A 20,265-nucleotide genomic window follows, 5' to 3' on the forward strand; every position below is an offset into this window, starting at 1 on the left:
GTTTGTGTTGTGACTGACATCACATTATACTCTACAGTCGTCAATTTAGTGTCAACTTAACAACCTAAATGAACTTTAAAATAAGGAGAATAAGATTGAACGAGTGGCCTGGTTTGTCAGTTAGGGCAATTTCGACATTTTGAGATGTCACCCTAGACATACGTTGCATATTAAATTGACAAATAGCAAAACGAGGTAGAACAACCTTGTATACAATATTTAAGGAGATTGATAGTTTAAGAGACGAACATGAACATTTCATCAATAACTAATAATGTCGTAGTCGCAAGGGACGTGAGTCCATGCTTACTACAACAACATCATTTAACCCAGAGCATATGTGAACAGGAGAAAATAAACAATAAAGCTCGGTGACTCACGATTTCCATACATGTTAATGATTGTCATACTTTGACAATGTTCTTTCATCACAATGTGTATAATCTTGCATATTTTAGGCTCTTGAGTATGCTCGCACGCAAGGGCAACATGCTAGTGCCAGTACATTCAAAGCCGTTTGTATTCCAACTGCTTTCTTGTTCTATGATTTGTGGTTTCAGTATGCTGGGTAAATCACGTATCAGCCAATTACTTTCTGTCATTCAATACAAATGTCTTACAGGGATGGTTGGCGAGATAATATTTATTTTCCTGACGGCATTCGGAAACAAGTAATGATTTTTTGTTCAGTAGCATACTGTTTTCAGCACTGATTATATACAGTTTCTCAGTTAAATACAGATTACTTCTGATTCCATTTTTGGGGGATAACTATGTGCTGAACTGTAGCCTTTTATGAGTAAATGTATGCTTGTTGTTTAAGAATCACTGTGTTCTCAGTCAGTTTTGTATACAGATCATGACAAAATGTCAGTTAAGAAATCTTTCTAGGTAAAGTTATAAACATTACTGTAACAATAAACAGTCCACGGTGACATCAACCACAAAGCAATCCATGGTGCTAAAGTGGCGTGTGATATCGAAACGCATCAGAGATATTGGATCGAGAGCCTTTGCAATTCAGCATGTTTGTATAATGACACGACCACTCGGGTTGCTAGAACCCCAAATTCGACAGGAAAGCTGCAGAAATAGTCCCATCCAGCGTTTATAAAATAGGTAATATATGTGACATCACGTTTAAATGTGGGAGAAATCGATTAGGAATTGAAAAATAAACGAGTAACACTGATTTCCCTATTCATCACACTAGCAACCTCTTAACACGTTAAAACATACAAGCATTGGTAAGATAAAAATTGCCTTCACACGCCGTTCAGATTCTTTAGATTTACTTTTACCACTAGGGGGAAGGTTGCCAGAGGAATGTTACATGCTTCACAGTCGGTAATAATAATAATACCTTATCGCTTGCAATAAATGGCGAGAAATGCAATTATATCATCTCACCCCATTGCGTAGAATAAAGGGCTGATCAATCTATCAGTTGTATTTCACGCATCACGTGAGTAATAACTACGCACGAACATCACAGGCACAGACGGCTAGAGTTTTTGGCGGAAGTATGGTAACGTCGTTATTTGATGGATAATAATTACACATGTCGTTATTATTCTACGACAGTTGCTTCCGATTTTGAAAAGAGAGCTATATGATACCAATAGTTATCTCTTAATACTTCTCGAGACCAGTACATGAATAAAGCAACTTTCAACAAATTCTCAATCTCTTCAAGCCCAAAACTGCGAAATCAGTCTTAAGTGATTGTAAAGAAGAGATTAAAAAAAATTAGCGTTGAGGAAGGTCGATAAGTATTCTTAAAAGTAATGAGAATTTGATCAAATGTGATTTTCTACAATATGCAATTTGTTAGAAGTCAGCAAAAAATATGGGGTCACCGCTTTCGATTTTTGGAGATTTAATGGAAATAGGACATGCACCCTGACAGATTTAAAGAAAAATTACGAAAACAAATTTTTCTTTTCATCTCAATGACATCCTGGCCTTCAGACAATCAGAAAATAGGGGTCGCCATATTTGTTCTTGTGCTAAACAATGAACTGTAAGTAAAATCTGTCAAGCTGATTTTGTGAGAGTTGTATTACACTGTTAGGGTATAGACATTGATGACTCATGAATATTCAAATACGGTATAAAAGCACAATATCAACTTGATGATTCTCTGAAATCGGAGGTAATTGTAAGTGATGTTACTGGAAGGACTCTACGGTACCCACATTTTATGCGAATGTCTGTATAAATGTCTTGGAGCTCATTGCCAAAAGAACATACTGATTACTGCAAAATCACAATGGAAACCAGTACTAATAATCCGAAAATGAAATTCCAATGTGGTTCTGTATGAATATTTGGGCGTCTTTAGATTTAAGAGAAACAAATTATTTGTCCTTCATTCGGATATAAAACATTCAATGGTGTACATTTGACTTGTTAACTATTGAGCCATTTAAACGCTTTTTGACGTCATGGTATAGTTGTATCATGAATTACCGTCTTTTTAAGTTTGAAGTTCCGGTCGATATTTATTCTTACACGATGGCCATGTGTTCACATCAACTCTAAAATGAGCACACAACAAAAAACAAAAAACGACAAAATGTCCTATGAAAACACCCAAAATCAGACGATTTACGGAATTTACAACCAAAATTTTGACTTTTAATATCTGAATTGGTTATTCAATTTATTGTTGACAACTGCTAACAATATGGGGGATGGAAAGCCAAGAGAAAAAAGTCGTCTAGAGTTTTCAAAATAAAGGTATTTGTTAGTACTTCGACTAGCTATTCATATCTACAGCACATATCAAACAAACTCGTGGATCTGAATTTATGTGCCTTCAGGTGAGAGTCACGTTTATGAATAAAAAGATGGGAGTAGCGTGCCTTACAGTACCATTTGAAAGGGTAATCCAAGATTCAACACGACTTGTCGATGAGGTGTAAGAGTACATATTGACGCCTTTGGCAAACAACACGTCTCTATTACATATCAATTGTGACGGGGATTTACTAAACCACCTGGTTTGACTCCACGACCAAGACCCATTCAGCTGTACACGTAAAAGTCACCTACGCAGTAATAGGAAGAGGTAATATGCTTTATTTGGATCGCTAGTGAATAATCAAGAAATACATTTTATACCTAATAAGCTTACACCACCTTTTAATCAGTTTCTGCTAAAGAAAATTACAGAATGATAATGAATAAGCAATGTTTTTTCAAAAGTAAGAACTAGCCATGGGATGAATCCATCTGAGAGGATAGCATTTTAGGTGTTAATAAATACGTTCTATTTGAGAATTTTAGACCCATTAAGCTTAAAACCACTTTGAATTAATGTATACAAATACTGAACGTTGATCGCATGTGTACCTATTGAAATATTTGAAGCAACATCTATAAATCTTCTTTCAATATACGACAGTCCTTTGAAACACGTTTAACAAAAAAGTGAAACGACTTTTATGGACTCACATATAGTAGCAGAATTCGATGATGCTGTTTTCAGACATTTGTTCCTTGTTGTAGGATAAACAATATACTACCAATACATTGCTCTCAGATTTGATTTGAATATGCAAAGTAGTTACTTTTTAATAATTGTATTACAATGCACTGTCAGAGTAAGTTTATTCACATTTATAGACCTTTTTGAGGTCAGTCGAGAGCATAAAGTACCAGATAATATTAATCAAAATCCATATGAATGATATTATTTTACCTAGCAACGACACATGAAATACTGCATATATATATATATATATATATATATATATATATATATATATATATATATATATATATATATATATATATATATATATATATATATATATATATATTGTGAAATGTTTTCGTTTTGAGATTTATGCTCACTGATTGACAAAAGTATGCGTACTAAAAGCATATGAAATTAATAAGCATGCATAATTAGCACAAAAGCGAATCCTCAATAATAGTGGTTTCATTTTGTTTAACCCTTGTTAAAATTTTACGCATTACGTTAAGTCTTCATCACCACATTGCTTCATCAGCCTATGAAACGTATTTTTCCCAGCTGACAACTATTTTGCCATTCAGATCAACAGTTTGTTCATTACTTACGAATTGTGACATACAGAGACGTTCAACCATCTTGGATGTATGTTGAGCTCTGACTATTCATCTGACCTTGACCCTTATCTTAAAATGTGAGAATTCAACCTTATAATGTATTACAGTGTTGAGTATTTTCTCTAAGTAGGCGAAACATGCAGTTTTGAGTTCTACCAAAATGCCCCAACCAGAACCGTGTCGTATTCTTAGCAGTCGGTTAACAGTCTTTTATTCTCTACAACTACTATATATGCGAGACGTAAATATAAACCTGTGCCTGTCCATACACACTCGGGAGGTGGGGTCTATGGTCTGTCAAACCGTCGCCATATGAAATCAACTTTATATTTATGGCACACTTTATCACTGTCGATGTAGATGAATCTGGATACATCAACTTCAAATTTAACAGTTGATCACACGGAGGTCTAGGAATGTTATTAATCACGTGATTAGAAGTTTAAATTTAGAACTGTACAAGGCGACATTACAACATTCACTGACACTTTAATATTATTCATCTGATTTGATAATGACTAAAAACTTGATCCATTTAAGTTATTTGATGGTTACAGATAGAATGTTTTGACTTCCTTTTAGTTCGATTGATTTTATGTTGGTTTTTCCCATGTCATCATAATAAATATATCTCAACGCATTCATAGCAGCAGCAGCAGCAGCAGCAACAACAACAACAACAACAACAACAACAACAACAACAACAACAATAATAACAACAGCAACAACAACAACAACAACAACAACACACTTCAAAGCTCAGACTATTTTATTTCATAACACATCGCTTTCAAGTAACCTTCAGTGATTGGCTAGATCATGTCACATTGTATTCACCAGTGACCAACAGCGACCTCAGTTTGCATAGAGCTCGCACTAGACGTATTCTACTTACGCTATATTCATGTACCATGGGAGTCCTACCGGCCAAGGTGATTTATTAGACTGTGGAAATATTATGTGCCTGAGCATATGATGTAACATAATATATATTTATCGCCTGGTCTTATTTGGGCACAAGCAGACTTCATATTTGAACCTCGAGAAATAGTTGGTGTAATACAGTCCTCGGGGTAACAGACTTTTACTAGTGCCCTCGTAGTCAGGCAATAATTGCACAAGAGTAAACGTAAAGACGTGTTTCATTCTTAAAGATGCAACAATAGCAGGTGAAATTGTGGGCAACATTTAGATAGATGTGATTTGGTAGTGACTATTTCATAGGTTATGTAGCTCTGACGTCATGCACGTCAAGTACACAGTATTTCATTTCCATTAATGTTAACGTTGAAAGCACCAATATCTATTGAGTGCACTTGAATTTTTACTGATGTGCTCAACGTGAAGCACTTACATTAACATTACCGTCAAAAGTGAGGGCTATGACACATAGAAAAGTCGTGACTGAAACATACAGAACAGCTGAATTTCTGAAAGAATCTGTCAAATGGATAAGATTTTATCTTGAATGAGATTCTTTTTTTTTCACGAGTTTAAAGGGGCACAAGCTGAGTTTTTGCTGCATGTATAAATCGTACTCGCAATATTGCACTTACTGAAGCATACTTAACAACCACTTGCAATTGACTGGAGTCAAAACGGATATTAAGATATAACTCATAAACAATCCAATGATGTAATTTATGGTACGTATCAAAAAATGTTCAGAAAACCCCTACTATGCAATCGACTGTTCTAACAATGTAGAAGACAATTCATCATTATAGAAGACATGTATCGACATTAACATTATACTGGAATGTAAGTATTGTGACTTGAGTGATCACCCAACTTGTCTCATTTTAAATAGTATTTCTATTTCCTTGAGAGGAATGAAAGTATAAATGGGATTGTCTTTAAAAATGTGTTTATAACTTGTTTCAAATCGTAATAAACCCATGTGTTAATGAGACAACAAGAAACATGCATTGGAAAAAAAGCATGAAATGAAATGCAAATTAAGGAACAACTGACTAGCTTCCAACCGTTAAACTGAATGTCGTCATCTTAGGAAGTTCATTTCACTTCTATTTCTTTGCTTAATAGAAAAACAAATCACAAACGTAAAGGTTTCCATGATTTTAAACAGCCTAAATGCACAAATAACTGTGCTGGCAAAACTACACTATCGTGTATGTTAGACATTTATCTTTGACGAAAGACACGATTAAGTCCGCTGAAGGTGATGGTGCCATTGCAAACCAATCTACTCAAAGCACAAGTTGAGTTGTACGCCGTGGTAAAAGCAAAACAAGATTGTTCTCTGCTCGTCACTACAATACAAGTATGTGTCACTGGTTTAGTGGTGCTCGAATTGTGATTCATAATGTTCACAATCGTCGTCAATTTCTGAATTTGTCAATGCGCATGTGTAAAATGGTGTTATTCTTTTCATTGAGAGTGAAAATACTTAAGCTTGTGACTTAAGGACTTTATCACCACGAGTCGAATACAGAATTCCGTCATGTCACTTTCATCTTCGTTAGCTGAATAAAGGCATTGGAAAATAGTATCTAATTATATTTACAATAACTTTCGTTTTCCTTATTAGCGGTAATCGCTTAATAGGGTGACTTTTTTCATTTGAAAGTTCAGCTGCTTTCTGTATGCAGAATATTTAATGGTGATTTCAATATAAATGTAATAAACATGTTTATAGATATTAATCAAGTAAATTCCAATGCAAGAAATATCCACTATTCACTTTAGATCTGAATGGTGAAAGAACACTCCGTCCATGCAGCATCAATATTGTGAAACATTAAATACTATTTTGTACGTTGTTGAAATAATGAAATCTGACTAAAATATCATATATATGAAATACCTTATGGATAAATGATAAGGTATGTTAACTTGCCAAATATTAGTTATTGCTAATTGGTCTCAAATAGACGTTACAAGATTTATTAATGCTGAATATCACTTCTGTATGCATTGACATGCCGAATATCTTGTTGTTAGTTCTTTACAAACGTGATCTAAATTGTCGGTCATTGCGAATTTCTCAGTGTAATGTAATGTAATGTAATGCAGTGTATTGTAGTGTAGTGTAGTGTAGCGTAGTGTAGTGTAATGTAGTGTAATGTAATGTAAGTTAACTTTCTCCCCAGATGCACATTAACAGGTTGATATAGCCTTGTATAATTAGGGAACACATGACGTATTCAGATCACATCTTGATATACTTTCACTCAGTATTATACACATATTCATAGGTTGTTTATCATATGAAACATAACAATAAACTATATATATTGCTATATTACACATTTGTCTTAATTATGTCGCTGTCATTGTGAATATCATGACTTTTTAATATCTAATCTTTGTAATTTTTCTGTTTACCTCTTGTGGTTAAGTTAATGTTTCACATTGGTGTTATAGCTGAAAGTTTCAGTAAACTCTAAACTGTTTTCATATGTGCTTGATAAAAGTAATTTTGGGTCAGAAATCATTGAAGTAGTTTAAGTAAAATCTTCCTTCATTGATCGTAATATTCTGTCATAAGTTGCTATTTCAATCTTGTACACGACTTAAAACTTGTCCCAAATCTTCGTATAGCAATAAATTAAATGTTGAAAGGCCGTTATCATTGAAATATTCATAATTTGACAATCATAGTAAAAACAACATTGACAAATCTTCAAGAAGCCTTATGTTTTGCGATTTTGTTTTCTCTGTAATTTTGATAGATCGAATTTTGTACAAGTAAGCACACATCTGATCATTTTGTAATTTCCGCTAAGTGCAACATCTGTTTGAACAGTATTGCTGTAACGTATTGGAACTAAGCAACATCTGCCTATATTAGCTGTCATGACATTTTGTTTCTTCCGGCGTTTATTAATATGAGAACGTTGTAAATATTGATAAGTTCCATTATCGATACCCACGACAAATAGTTTTTTCAAGGTATAATGAGATTATTTGAACTCGGGCAATTTGTTGCATATCAAAGGTGACCGACAAACATGCTGTATGCCTACACCGGAACACTGTAGTTTAATAAGCATTATTTAATGGGTTACAAAATTATTACAAATTGAACGAGGAAAACTAATAATGCTACCAAATCATATTCCCTCGATGCCACGGAAACGCAATTTTCTCACACCATCCGCTCGACGACGTTTTAGAAAATTGTGGTAGTTTTAAATTTACTTAATTAGATATTTATAGGTAAAGTTCTAGACTAAATGGTAAGATATACTGATTTACGGCCATACTCTTGGTGATATTGAGAATAGTAATAGAAGGCATTTGACGTTATGGTTGTTCGTGTCATAACCTTTATTAGGTTTTAGCCTACCAGCTTATTTGTTTTGGTGATTTACATGGAAATGGAAGATTAATGGCTTCCTGGCAATAAGATAATCTGACTTCGGACTACAGGTGTAGTCGTGTTCATGTTACCATCATCTCTGACTAAATGCACGCAGCATTTTTCTTGTTGGAAACCATACCCACCATGCCATCACTCATTGTCAATGTGTTGGATAACTTGACCAACATACATTGAATGAACAAGATAAATAGCCAATCTACCAAGTTGAACTCTGAATGAGATGAACACATTGGCAACTATTATGTGGATTATCTATGACACCTTCGTAATATTTAAAAGTGCTGGGTTATCGTTTTGAGTGGATTTTACGCAACATCGGCACACGGAAAATGACACACACACACACACACACACACACACACACACACACATACATACATACATACATACATACATACATACATACATGCATCCATCCATCCATCCATCCATCCATCCATCCATACATACATACATACATACATACATGCATACATACATACATACATACACACACACGCATTCACATACATTAATACATACACACTAACACACTAACATACATTACCAGTCAATCTACTTGCTAAGGTATCGATTCACTCGTGAAAGGTTAAGACTTTGCTATCAAGCTTTGAAGGAGACCACGAACCTTTTAAATTGGATGTGGAGTTGTAGACGTAATGGCATTGCAATACGCTTACCGTACAGGGTGAGTGAATGTTTACACTAACATAACAGTAGTTTATACATGTATATGTTGCATAATACAATAATGCAAAACATAGTCATGAAAACATTACAATCAAATCTTAATATAGGATTACACATAACAACACGAGTGAATATAATCATATACAATGTAGGGTATATCCTATAACAGGGGTTGAGCACAGAACTTTATTATCAAGTAACCGAAAACGCACGGCACTGTACATACATCTGGCGTAAAGACATTGTTGAATAATTATAATGATATAAAATACCATGTTTAGACATTACTGATTGTCTTGCTGGATGTTAGTAGGTATACAGCTTGTCCATTGACATCAATATGTACATTTCTGATAGATACATGGTCTACTCTTTGAGTGAAACTTTTAAAAATGGCAGGTGTTTTTTCCCCTATATACGTTTTCAAAAGTGTTCAGTTCGTTGACAAAAAAGAGTAGGCGTATGTATTTGTGATATTGATGACTTTGTTGCCTGTAGGCTGCTTGTGTGCTGAGAGTATCGTTGTTATTGACCATGCTTGATCAAATTACAGGTTAATCTCAGCAAGATCTGCACAACCTGATCTTCTTAGTTGATAAAACGCATAAGTGACTCATTAATACCGCGTTACGGAGACCAAATTGAGCTCGATTCATGTCTTCAGAAAGTTATAGAGACTAGTCTGTCACAGCCTTTTCATGAACCTTGATAACTCAGAAACTCTTTATGTCGAGTAAAATCACACAGATGTCAGGGCACAATTCATTGCAAGTCCTGACAGGCGCCCATGGCCATTGCTATTTGTCTATGATTTCGTACACTATTCAAGTATCAATCAATTTCTCAAATGATGCGAATAAAAGGTACCGAGAAGACTTACAGAAAATGAGAAGGATAGAATTTCTCCAACTGAAACCTTACATCGCCATTTGTTATTCACTCAAATTCATTCAAATTTACCTTTAGGATGCCTAGCATTAATTCCAAACTGTGTAGGTGATTAGTTGTGATATCATTTGTCCTTTGAAATGATTGCAATTCATGTTATCAATTTGATAAAACTAATCCTCTATGTATTCTAAAAATAACGATAATTACTACAATTCGTTTTTTATTTGGGAGATGACTCTGAATGGAAATTCAATTTTAGCTATTTCTGATACTCCCAGAAAACTACTTTCACTTAATACTGTAAGTATACGTGTAGATTTTCGCCATATATTCATGTTTTCTTTCAGTGGTGCATAATTTGAACGCAACAAGACTGAGATATATCCGTTTATCATATCAAATATACATGTCCAGGTTTTGATTTTGACGTTCAGTTATTGAATAATACTTTTTTTCTCACCACAGGGACCACAACGCTTTCCACAATGTAGTCTGGATTTTTGAAAAGAACCCTGAAAATATATAACATCGCTAGAACCTTACAATGAAACAAGAAATGGGCCTATATTTTATACTGCATGCATGCAATGCTTGCATGCATGCATGCATGACAAGGGATATGACATCGTGTGGTAAAATGTACTCTGAGCAATTGCTGCTCAATTAATTACTACTGGGAAATTTGAAAAGAAACGAATTGTTTGATTGAGAGCACTCTAATAAATCATACTTTGTCAGGTACCCACCGAAATCTTAAAATTCAATTCATCTTAATTTAGGATTCTTAACTATTATACTACAACAAGCACGATTACAAGGAAATGGAGAAACATATTAATCAACAGTGATTAAGCGATAAAAAGAATAATTCCTCAAATACCTACAACGAAACCATATGCCGACATGATTGTATTACACACGCAGTACTTTATCAGAAAATCTTGAAGCTGTCAAAAAGTAAGCCAAGCAGATATCTCTACATCGGTGATACTTCCTCCGTGAACTTTTATCAGCGAAGAGCTTACATTTTTCCCACAGACGTCTCGGAAACGAGATATCAATCAAACGAAAAGAACATAATTTTAGTAAAGATACGACAGCCTTCAGTAAAAAACATTCCATTAACTGACATTTTTCGTGCCGCGTGTTTTACACGAGCAGTTTTTGTGTGTAGATGTTCCAGAAAAGTTGTCTTTTCACCTGAACACCGCTCTCCTTTTCAGTTGTAATGCTGACTCTGGTATGGGCTATAACGATTAATACATCAAAGTTAAATACTTTATGTGAGAATTTATTACCAAAAACTGTCGCTAGTAAATGTTGACCAAAAGCAATTATGATGATTTACGATATTACTGTAATATGAAAATACATGTTATTGCTATTGGTATAATGACAATAGCGTGCTGCTTGTGAAATTAGTTTTATTAAGCGTATGACGTTATAAAATTGAATACTTCAGATTTCCGTCAAATGTGATATGTCATAACATGTTCATTGAAAACCAAACTTTGTTTAGATTTCCCACAAAAGAAACTTAAGACAGCCATCTTAAATCACATACCTGTATGTAAACTGATACCTTTGTTGCAACATCATCTGACATTTCAAAGAGTTTTTTTTTGTAATTTCATTCGAAATTATTTTATGTCGCTAACCAGGAAAATTGGATTCAATGTTATCCAAAACACAGCCGCCAATGTGATGACGTTTTATCGGGGACTGAACTTTGACCCGTGTTGTCAATGGGCGTCAGGATATCTCACATCACATCACGGGGTACGTGTTGAGCATTCTCTGATGAATATCATGAACTACCCAGGGAGTTTACATACCATTTACCCAGGTACTATACACGCTTTGCCCCGCGGCAGAAATTGCTTTTACGTTAGTCTTCGCTCCTTCATACGCCTTCAAAAACGGTTTCTATTGCTCGATAAAGTAACAATATTGACTCTAATTTTCTATCCTATTTCTATTTCTTTGACTTCGATTAAAGAATGCACATCAAAGGAATCCAACAACTCTTTAAATGTTTCGTTGGTGGGTGCTAGTTATCCTACTCATTAGTCTCGAAGACCCAATGTACTTACACCTCATCTGTTCACATCTTTGGAAACCTACCACGTTTTTCTTATTATCCAAACCGCGGTGCTTTCAACAGCCTTCCAAATTAAGTTGCAATTACACTCAAGTGAATAGTAACATATCTGTTTTCTTCGACCATTTTACCTTTACAATGTACAAATGGTGAACATACTCCCCTTTTTCTCAAGTATGAGCTCTACTGATTTCCACAGCTTGTTGAAAGAAACCTAGAGATATTGATATGATACATTTTGCGTAATTTAAAATAGAAAAAAAGATACGGCAAGGGTTAACTTATCGGTGTTTTGTTTTCGAAAGAAGTTGTGACGTCATTCTGATATTTCAAACATTCCTTGCAGCTGCAACGTGATATAACAATACCAGAAATGGTCTTTGCCTCTATATAATCGCTTTCTTAAGTGTTCTTTGCTATAATATGGTACCTAATTATTGATTACGTAATGATAAATCGGGTCCGAATTATTCAAGACGAAGTCTTGACGAAGTAATAGACTCCTAAACTATATATACACAATAATCAAAATGAGTTATTCGAAAACCCCGATTTGAAGGTAAAATGCACCTTAGGGACCAATTTCTGCGACAATCAAAGTCCTTAAATTCTCTCCAAACTTTGCCATATGAAATCTTGTTTCTTGTCCTTTTGAAAACACAAAAGAAATTTGGGGTTTCCCTGTCTTGTTTTCAAGGGAATAGTCAATCCTATATTTTCCCATACATTTAACACAGTATTTGATATCATTTTGGCCTCTGTTTTAACTAAGAATAGATGTTAAAGTTTTCTTGAACAAAGCAAACGCAAAAGGTTGGTTTATGGGTGTTCAATTAGACATTGTATGTCTGTATGTTAATCAGTGGTCGATATTATCCATAAGGTTGAAATCATGATCACCGTTGAGGTTGCTGATTTTTGGGTGCGGACCCAAACATCAAAAGCAAACGCAAACGTTTAAACCTGCACTAGGTGCAATTGAGATATATATCATCGATTCAAAACACGAAAAATACATTCACTAAACATGGGTGCGTTATTTATAAAAAGACATTGTGTCTGCTAATTAGTGGCCAATATCATCTGTAGGTAGTGTAGTTTAAATTTGTGTCAGTTTTCGATCAGGCAACCACAATAATTAGACATTGAATGTTAATCAGTGGTCGATATTATCCATAAGCAGTACGGGAAAAGTTTGAAATCATGATCACCGTTGAGGGCGCTGATTTTTGGGTGCAGACCCAAAAATCAATTTGATTTATCGAGGTATCTAAAACAATACATTTATCCACAAATAATGCGATATTGTACACGGTGTACGATATTACTAGTGAGTTATCGTACCTAATAAAAATGTTCCAGTTACAGCTATTGCAGGTTTAGACAGTTTCCGAGGCGCATTCTACTTTAAGCTTGATACAAACCTAAATAATTCAACACCCGTAAACCAAAGAAGAATACTTCTATCAGAGCGACAGGAAGAATACACATCTGATGTCACCATGGTGACAAACCAACACAAATCAATGTCATATTCTATTCTGTATTTCTTTCATAATGCAAAGTTCAATGCCAATGGTGAATAAACGATTAATGACACTGACAATAACACTTTCTTAGTTTAAGGCCTCTTTGACTCATTTATCCAAGCATAGCCAATGGAAGGAAAGCTGTTGTCTATGATACGAACAAAGTTTGATATGAGGAGGTGAACAATGTAATTACGTTCGGTGGAAAGAAGAAAAAACGTCTATTATTAGATTAGATATAATCTCGGACAAGCACTTGAAATTATTCCACACAAATTATTGACAACGGATCAAGGCACAATTTTCAGTATTATCCGCAAATACAACCGTAAAAGTTTAATTTCGTTGTACATGTAGTATTGATATGGTGTTTATGATAGGTATTTTTGTTAACTAGATTAGGTTACATTTCACTCTTTCCGTCTGGTTAAATTCATAACCATCGTGAAAAGCGAACAGAGCATGCATGGATGGAGCCATTACGCGAAATATGAAAGCGTTGCAGAATTTCATGTCTACTGATGGCAACGATTCGTTCTACACAATTCATGCTACTTTCAGTGAAGTGACGTGTATTCCGTGATCATAAAATCCACATGTGAGACACCCTTTATATTCTCAATACATTTAAGAGGCAATGCCTGTATTTTGGCTGTTCTAATATGATTTTATAGCCAGGCACATTTACTTTTTCCCCGCCTTTTTGAACACTTTTGATGTTGACTAATTAAACAAGTGTTTAAGAAACATACAAAGATTCTGTAATAATTCTGAGAGTAAATCTTCTGAGGTAACATCGCTATACATTTCCAGTCAAAAGGTGTATCGATTGAAAAAGTCTTCCTAGCTTGCACGCTTGGGATTCAACCAGTCAGCATCATAAACATAAATTGATGGACAGATGCTCCATTTCGTACATAAAATATCTTCTTGGATTTGGTGCAGGTCAATGCAGAGTCTTAACGGATACAAAGCAGGGAATCGTAAACACAATTATGAATATATAATTGCTGAAGTTTTCACATTCGTGACCTTAGACGTGGCTTATAATCATGACCTGAAGCATGAATTGTAAAACAGCACTTCCAATCTTTCAAAGAATGTACAGTTAGTAGTGTGTTATTTAAAAATTTTCTTGTCATACACACACAAACTGCTGGCGGCCTTCTGAGTTTCATAACATCGATAAAAGATAAAAGCGCAGTACACACACGAGAAGCAGACTATGCCACAATATATAATCTCTGTAGAAGGGGTTTATAATTATTTTGTATTTTCCATCTATAGGAATATTGAAGAAGATTATAAATACGGTACTTGAAATCAACTCGTTCGTCTCCAAATTGACAGATTATTTCGTTATTGAGAAGGATTAGGCATCACAAATATGTTTTCGGGCAGTGCTCACCTTGAAATGTGAACTTTTAAAGAAGGCATGTGCCATGAGTGTTCAATGAGTACTGATCTGAAATAGGGTGTAATCTACCATACCGAAGCTGTTCTTTCGATACGCCGTATTTTTCGATTGAAACGGAAACCATTGCATTGACTCCCGTAGCTAATTTGAGAGCAGTAATGTCTACATCTATTGAAATTTTTGGCTCCAACACACAATAGTTCCAGAAAGTCTCTTTTGGCGGAATCAACGTATTTGACGTGCTGTGTGTAATTAGGGGGTCAGGATTGCTCACTCTTTCATATACCCTGCCAAGAACTATAATGCTGCTGTGTTGTACCGCTGCAGAGAGTCTCGTGAACGAGGCTCGTCTTACAAGAAACTATAAAGAGCTCGATGTTGGGCATATAAAACCCCCTAGTCGAGTCTGGTTTCACTTTTCAAAAGAATTAAAAAGTATACTATGATCCAACTTTTCAAAGGAAAAAAAAGAATGACATCCAGAGCTTCAACACGTTTGAAAAATTACACCGAACGAGTTCAGAAACACCGCCGTTATTTAATAACTTGCGTTTGATTCATGTGCATTAAACATTGCAGTTTTAGAATGGCTCACCTAGTTCACACTGAATGTGGTAAATAGTTTCACAAATTTCAATTTCCTCAATTTATGAATAATACTACAGCGCACTCCATCAATATGCATTGTAGACATACATACACACACATACATACATACATACATACATACATACATACATACATACAAATACATTACAAACATACACATACATACATACATACATACATACATACATACGTACATACACACATACATACATACATACATACATACATACATACATACATTACAAACATACATATACATACATTCACACACACACACACACACACACACACATACATACATTACAAACATACACATACACATGCATACATACATACATACATACATACATACATAAATAAATAAATACATGTATACACGCATGCATGCATACATACATACATACATACATACATACATACATACATGCATGCATGCATACATAATGCATACATGATACATACATACATACATACATACATACATACATACATACACGCACCACACACGCACACACACACAGACTATATATATACACACACAAGCACGCTCGCAAACAAACAAACAAACAAGCAAGCAAACAAACAAACAAACAAACAAACAAACAAAAACAAACAAACAAACAGACAAAAAACAAACAAACAAACAAACAAACGCATACACACCGCGACAGACAGAGCTAGATATACTGTACTCCCCATTATTTCTATTTTGCTCAGCCGAGGAAAATACGACTAACATAAGGGGTCCTTGTCACTTTGAGCTAAAGATGAGTCGTAAGTAACACTTACGTCACGAGTATTTTCCAACTGAAAACATGTTGGAGTATAATGTAACTATACCTACGCAAACTTGAGTAACAAAAAAAACCGTCGATTCTGAACGTTTAGACTCATAGTTCGAGCATCGCAGAACCAATGACGTAGACGCGAGTTGTCATGACAACTAGGATATAAACTCCATATTTACTTGTCGAAGCGTACAACATGGCTTGCACCGGGCATGGTTATCAATATCACCACGAGTCTAACAATTATTCTCTAAACTTGTGAAATGTAAAATGAAAAGTAGTAAGAAGTGACCAGTTTTATCTGCCATTCTCAGTTCAGTGGCTTTACTGCCACTGTTAATGTATTAACTTTTAATAGTATAACTGGTAATATTCTATGGTTTATATTTGAAAACCTCAAAGCCATCAACATCCACATGAAGCGGACTCGTTGATACAGGAGATTGAACTTTGGTCAAGTATAAACGGGGCTGTGATAATGGAAATCAAATGCTTTACGAGCTAAATAGGAATTCTAAAGGAGAGTCTCGTGTGAATTGGTCTACGAATACCCAACGCCTTCTGAATTTTGAACTTATTTAATGAAGGAAATGTTCCCCAGATTTTGCAAAAGAATGCATATAAAATATTAGCAACTTTTAAAGCTTTATCAATTAGTGTATATTTATAGAGGTGTACGATTATATTATTAGTTTATTCTGAGGTATTACGATGCGGTTTGTAGGAATTTATGTATGGCCGAAGTGGATATCTCATATACATCTTGAAAGATATATCGTTTTTTCCTTCCCACACTCTATGCCGAAAACATCAGACCCTTCTTTTGTGTATCGTGTTTCACTGTTATATATGTGAAATGATACTAGTTAGGACAAAGTGTTTTGTGACCTAACGAACATGCATTACGTGTAAAGCGATATCCTTCAAAGGTGGATGAAGCACGCCCTTGATATTTATGTCTTACTTTACGTCACAAATCATGATGCACAATCTTGTCATCAACTTGGCAATGCCTCTATACTAGGAAACTATATCATAACCTCTGTGTGGACTCAATCTAGGCAAAATTGCTGCGTTCGACTCATAAAATGGCTTTTATCTTTATAACAAGCTGTTTGATTGATTATCTCAAGATGAAGTTGTAAATCGCAGGGACCGAGGCTGCTCAGAATCGATAGCTAAACGCCAGACAGATACAGCTCAGGACATATTTGTAATTAATTAATTAATTAATTATATTTCTTTTTGGATATTTCAGTCAATCTATGGAAACTTCACATCTTAGTTCTTCTATGTAAGCTCCAGTGTGTTAAACACCTAGTGATCACTTTTACAACGAGAGATGTATCAAACATGGGATTTATTTGATATAATAGTTTTAGGTCAGTTTGAAATTCGAATTTATTCTCATATTAGGTTTTCATTATGAAAAACATGTACCATTACGCGGGAACAATGTTCGGCTATTTCGTCGCTATCACAGGGAAAAACATGTGTTTTCCGGAGAAATGATTGTTATCCGTGTTTTCATTGACTTTTCACGAATGGGAATCTGTTGTTGTTTCACTTGTCGAGAATTGATTTTCGTTGCTGCTAAACGATAAGATCGAGTAATCGTTCCCAAGTCTCCATTGTCAGTCCATGTAATAGTCTAAGATTAAAAATAAATATCATATAACAAAGTACAAATACATGGATATCCCTGATCGATCGCTATGTCTGATCAAACAAAACAGCATCCATTAACCGTGCTTCATAAAACAAGCCATTTTCATGATTAGCGCAGTGCAACTTTCTACGATCACCATCTCGGCTTGTAAATGACTCACTCGGGACCATTAACTGATAAATGAAAGTGTACGCTCTTTTCAGCACTTCATAATGGCATGTATAAAAAGCTTGTCAAAAAATTAAGGACCACATCATTCAAAGCGATGCAGTTCGCTCGCCGAAGCAATTTTAATGTCACAATTTGTCGATAATATAACAATAATGATACGAACACATGTCATGGTCTTGTACATCTTATATGTTTTCGCACCCTTGGCCACTCAACACGCGTCGTCTTTGATTCTTTCAGTTCACATAAAACGTCCGCTTCCCTGTCCACATTTCCCCGTTATCAAACAGATCGTCTCTTCCACTGACAGCCTCGACTATTTGTTACAATCTCATTCGTCACCAACTTCATAAATTATTCAGCATTCTTAAGTCCATCTTTCTGCTATAGCAAAATGCGCTTCGTTTAATTGAGAAATCGATTGATGCGGTATACATAGAAAGTCGTCAAAAGACCATGAAAAATAAAGAACCTTTGCTATTAATAAAGGCTATCAACCCAGCTATTAATTCTAATGTTGTAACATTAATACTCTTGAAATACAACTTAAACAATGCTAACGTTATTACTGACCAATTTGAATGGTTAATTCAACTGGAAACGAATGGCATTTTCGAAGATTTCAATCGATAAAGTGTGTTTTTCTCCCGGAATACAACAATATATTCATTCGACTACATTTCGGTCCCTGTAGGTTATGTTTTCACGATAGCCGAGTTCAGAAGTTGAATATTTAGTGAAATGTTTGCTAAATCGTTGATGAAAAATGGTACGATCCCAATTCCGTATTGGTTTCGAAAATTATCCGAAAAATCTAATTTGAGAGTAAATGACGTGTGTGTACATCGTAGTATTTGTAACAGACTAGAAAAGAATTTGCTCCTTATCTCTTACAGTCTAATTCAAAGTTAAATTAAAGCTAACATAAACCGACAATACATTTGCAGACTGTTTATTTCAAGCAAAGCCCCTTGCAGTTCCATCGGCAAAATACTTTTTCTTCGAGAAATCGCAGTTGTGTCGTTGTAATGGGAAACCACTTCCTAATTCAATTACCGTTCCTTGTTGCTGTCGGTAGCTCGTCTTTTAGATTCATTTTATTCGGTAAAAGGAGATATAAATTTTTCACACGATACCCACAGGCATAACCAATCTTGTACGTCTTTACTTTGCATGCTAGACAACTTCGCATGATTCTAAAACGTAAACGAATACCGCTCCACCTCAAAGTTTATGGTTTGAATATGAAAAACCTAAAAGAACGATTTCAACTGAAAGAAGGGCCTATAAGTACTTCGTACTATTTTCAGTTTTTACTGTAAAGTTACCTTTTATGCTCTTGAGTTATTTCTATTAGCATGTCTGAAAAGCTCGGAAAAAAATGTTCAAGTCTCAATGAAATCTTTTGACATTAAAATAGCAAATGATACAGGAGTGGTATGGAGACGTTACTCACCTGAATTGATTCCTGTGTTTAATATGGCGCGGCAAAAATTCCTAATATCCAAGCAGGTACCTCGCAAATGACGTGTCTACGCACTCCACTTAACTTGCATTATACAGTACAGAATCAATGTGAAGCCTTATATAGATCTACACAACTTCCCACACACAAACATGAAAAGAGGTAATAAAATCACTCTGGTCATATGGGCGTGGTTTGCAATTCCTTATATGGTAAACGTATTTGCATGTGATGGCTGCCAAAGGAGATCTCTCTTTATACTGCTCTAATCAGAATTTGTTGTCATCGTTGTCATGACAAAAGCGTGTGCAACGATAGGTCTTTTCTTAGCTGTTGTATGATTCTACTTCCTTTCTTTAAAATTCCATGACCTACGGTACCGGATATACCTCATCGCTGAACTATGCCACCTAGACTGAGCCTAAAAGATCCGTTGTTAAGGGGGCTTCCCACGATACATGCAGTCCCTACGGGAGACGCGCAATAATG

At 35.1% G+C, this 20,265-nt stretch overlaps 1 protein-coding gene across 1 annotated transcript in view; it reads right to left on the bottom strand.

Annotated features, from left to right (window-relative positions):
- The window catches only part of LOC144447780 (uncharacterized), a 34,096-nt gene extending 14,193 nt beyond the window's left edge, over window positions 1-19,903 (bottom strand). The window contains exon 1 of the mRNA XM_078137862.1: window positions 19,768-19,903. The gene's annotated coding sequence lies outside the window, so the exon portion shown is untranslated. The remainder of the gene's footprint in view (window positions 1-19,767) is intronic.
- Window positions 19,904-20,265: the final 362 nt, after the last annotated feature.

Source organism: Glandiceps talaboti, chromosome 16 (genome assembly GCF_964340395.1).
Source record: "Glandiceps talaboti chromosome 16, keGlaTala1.1, whole genome shotgun sequence".
Taxonomy (NCBI): domain Eukaryota; kingdom Metazoa; phylum Hemichordata; class Enteropneusta; family Spengelidae; genus Glandiceps; species Glandiceps talaboti.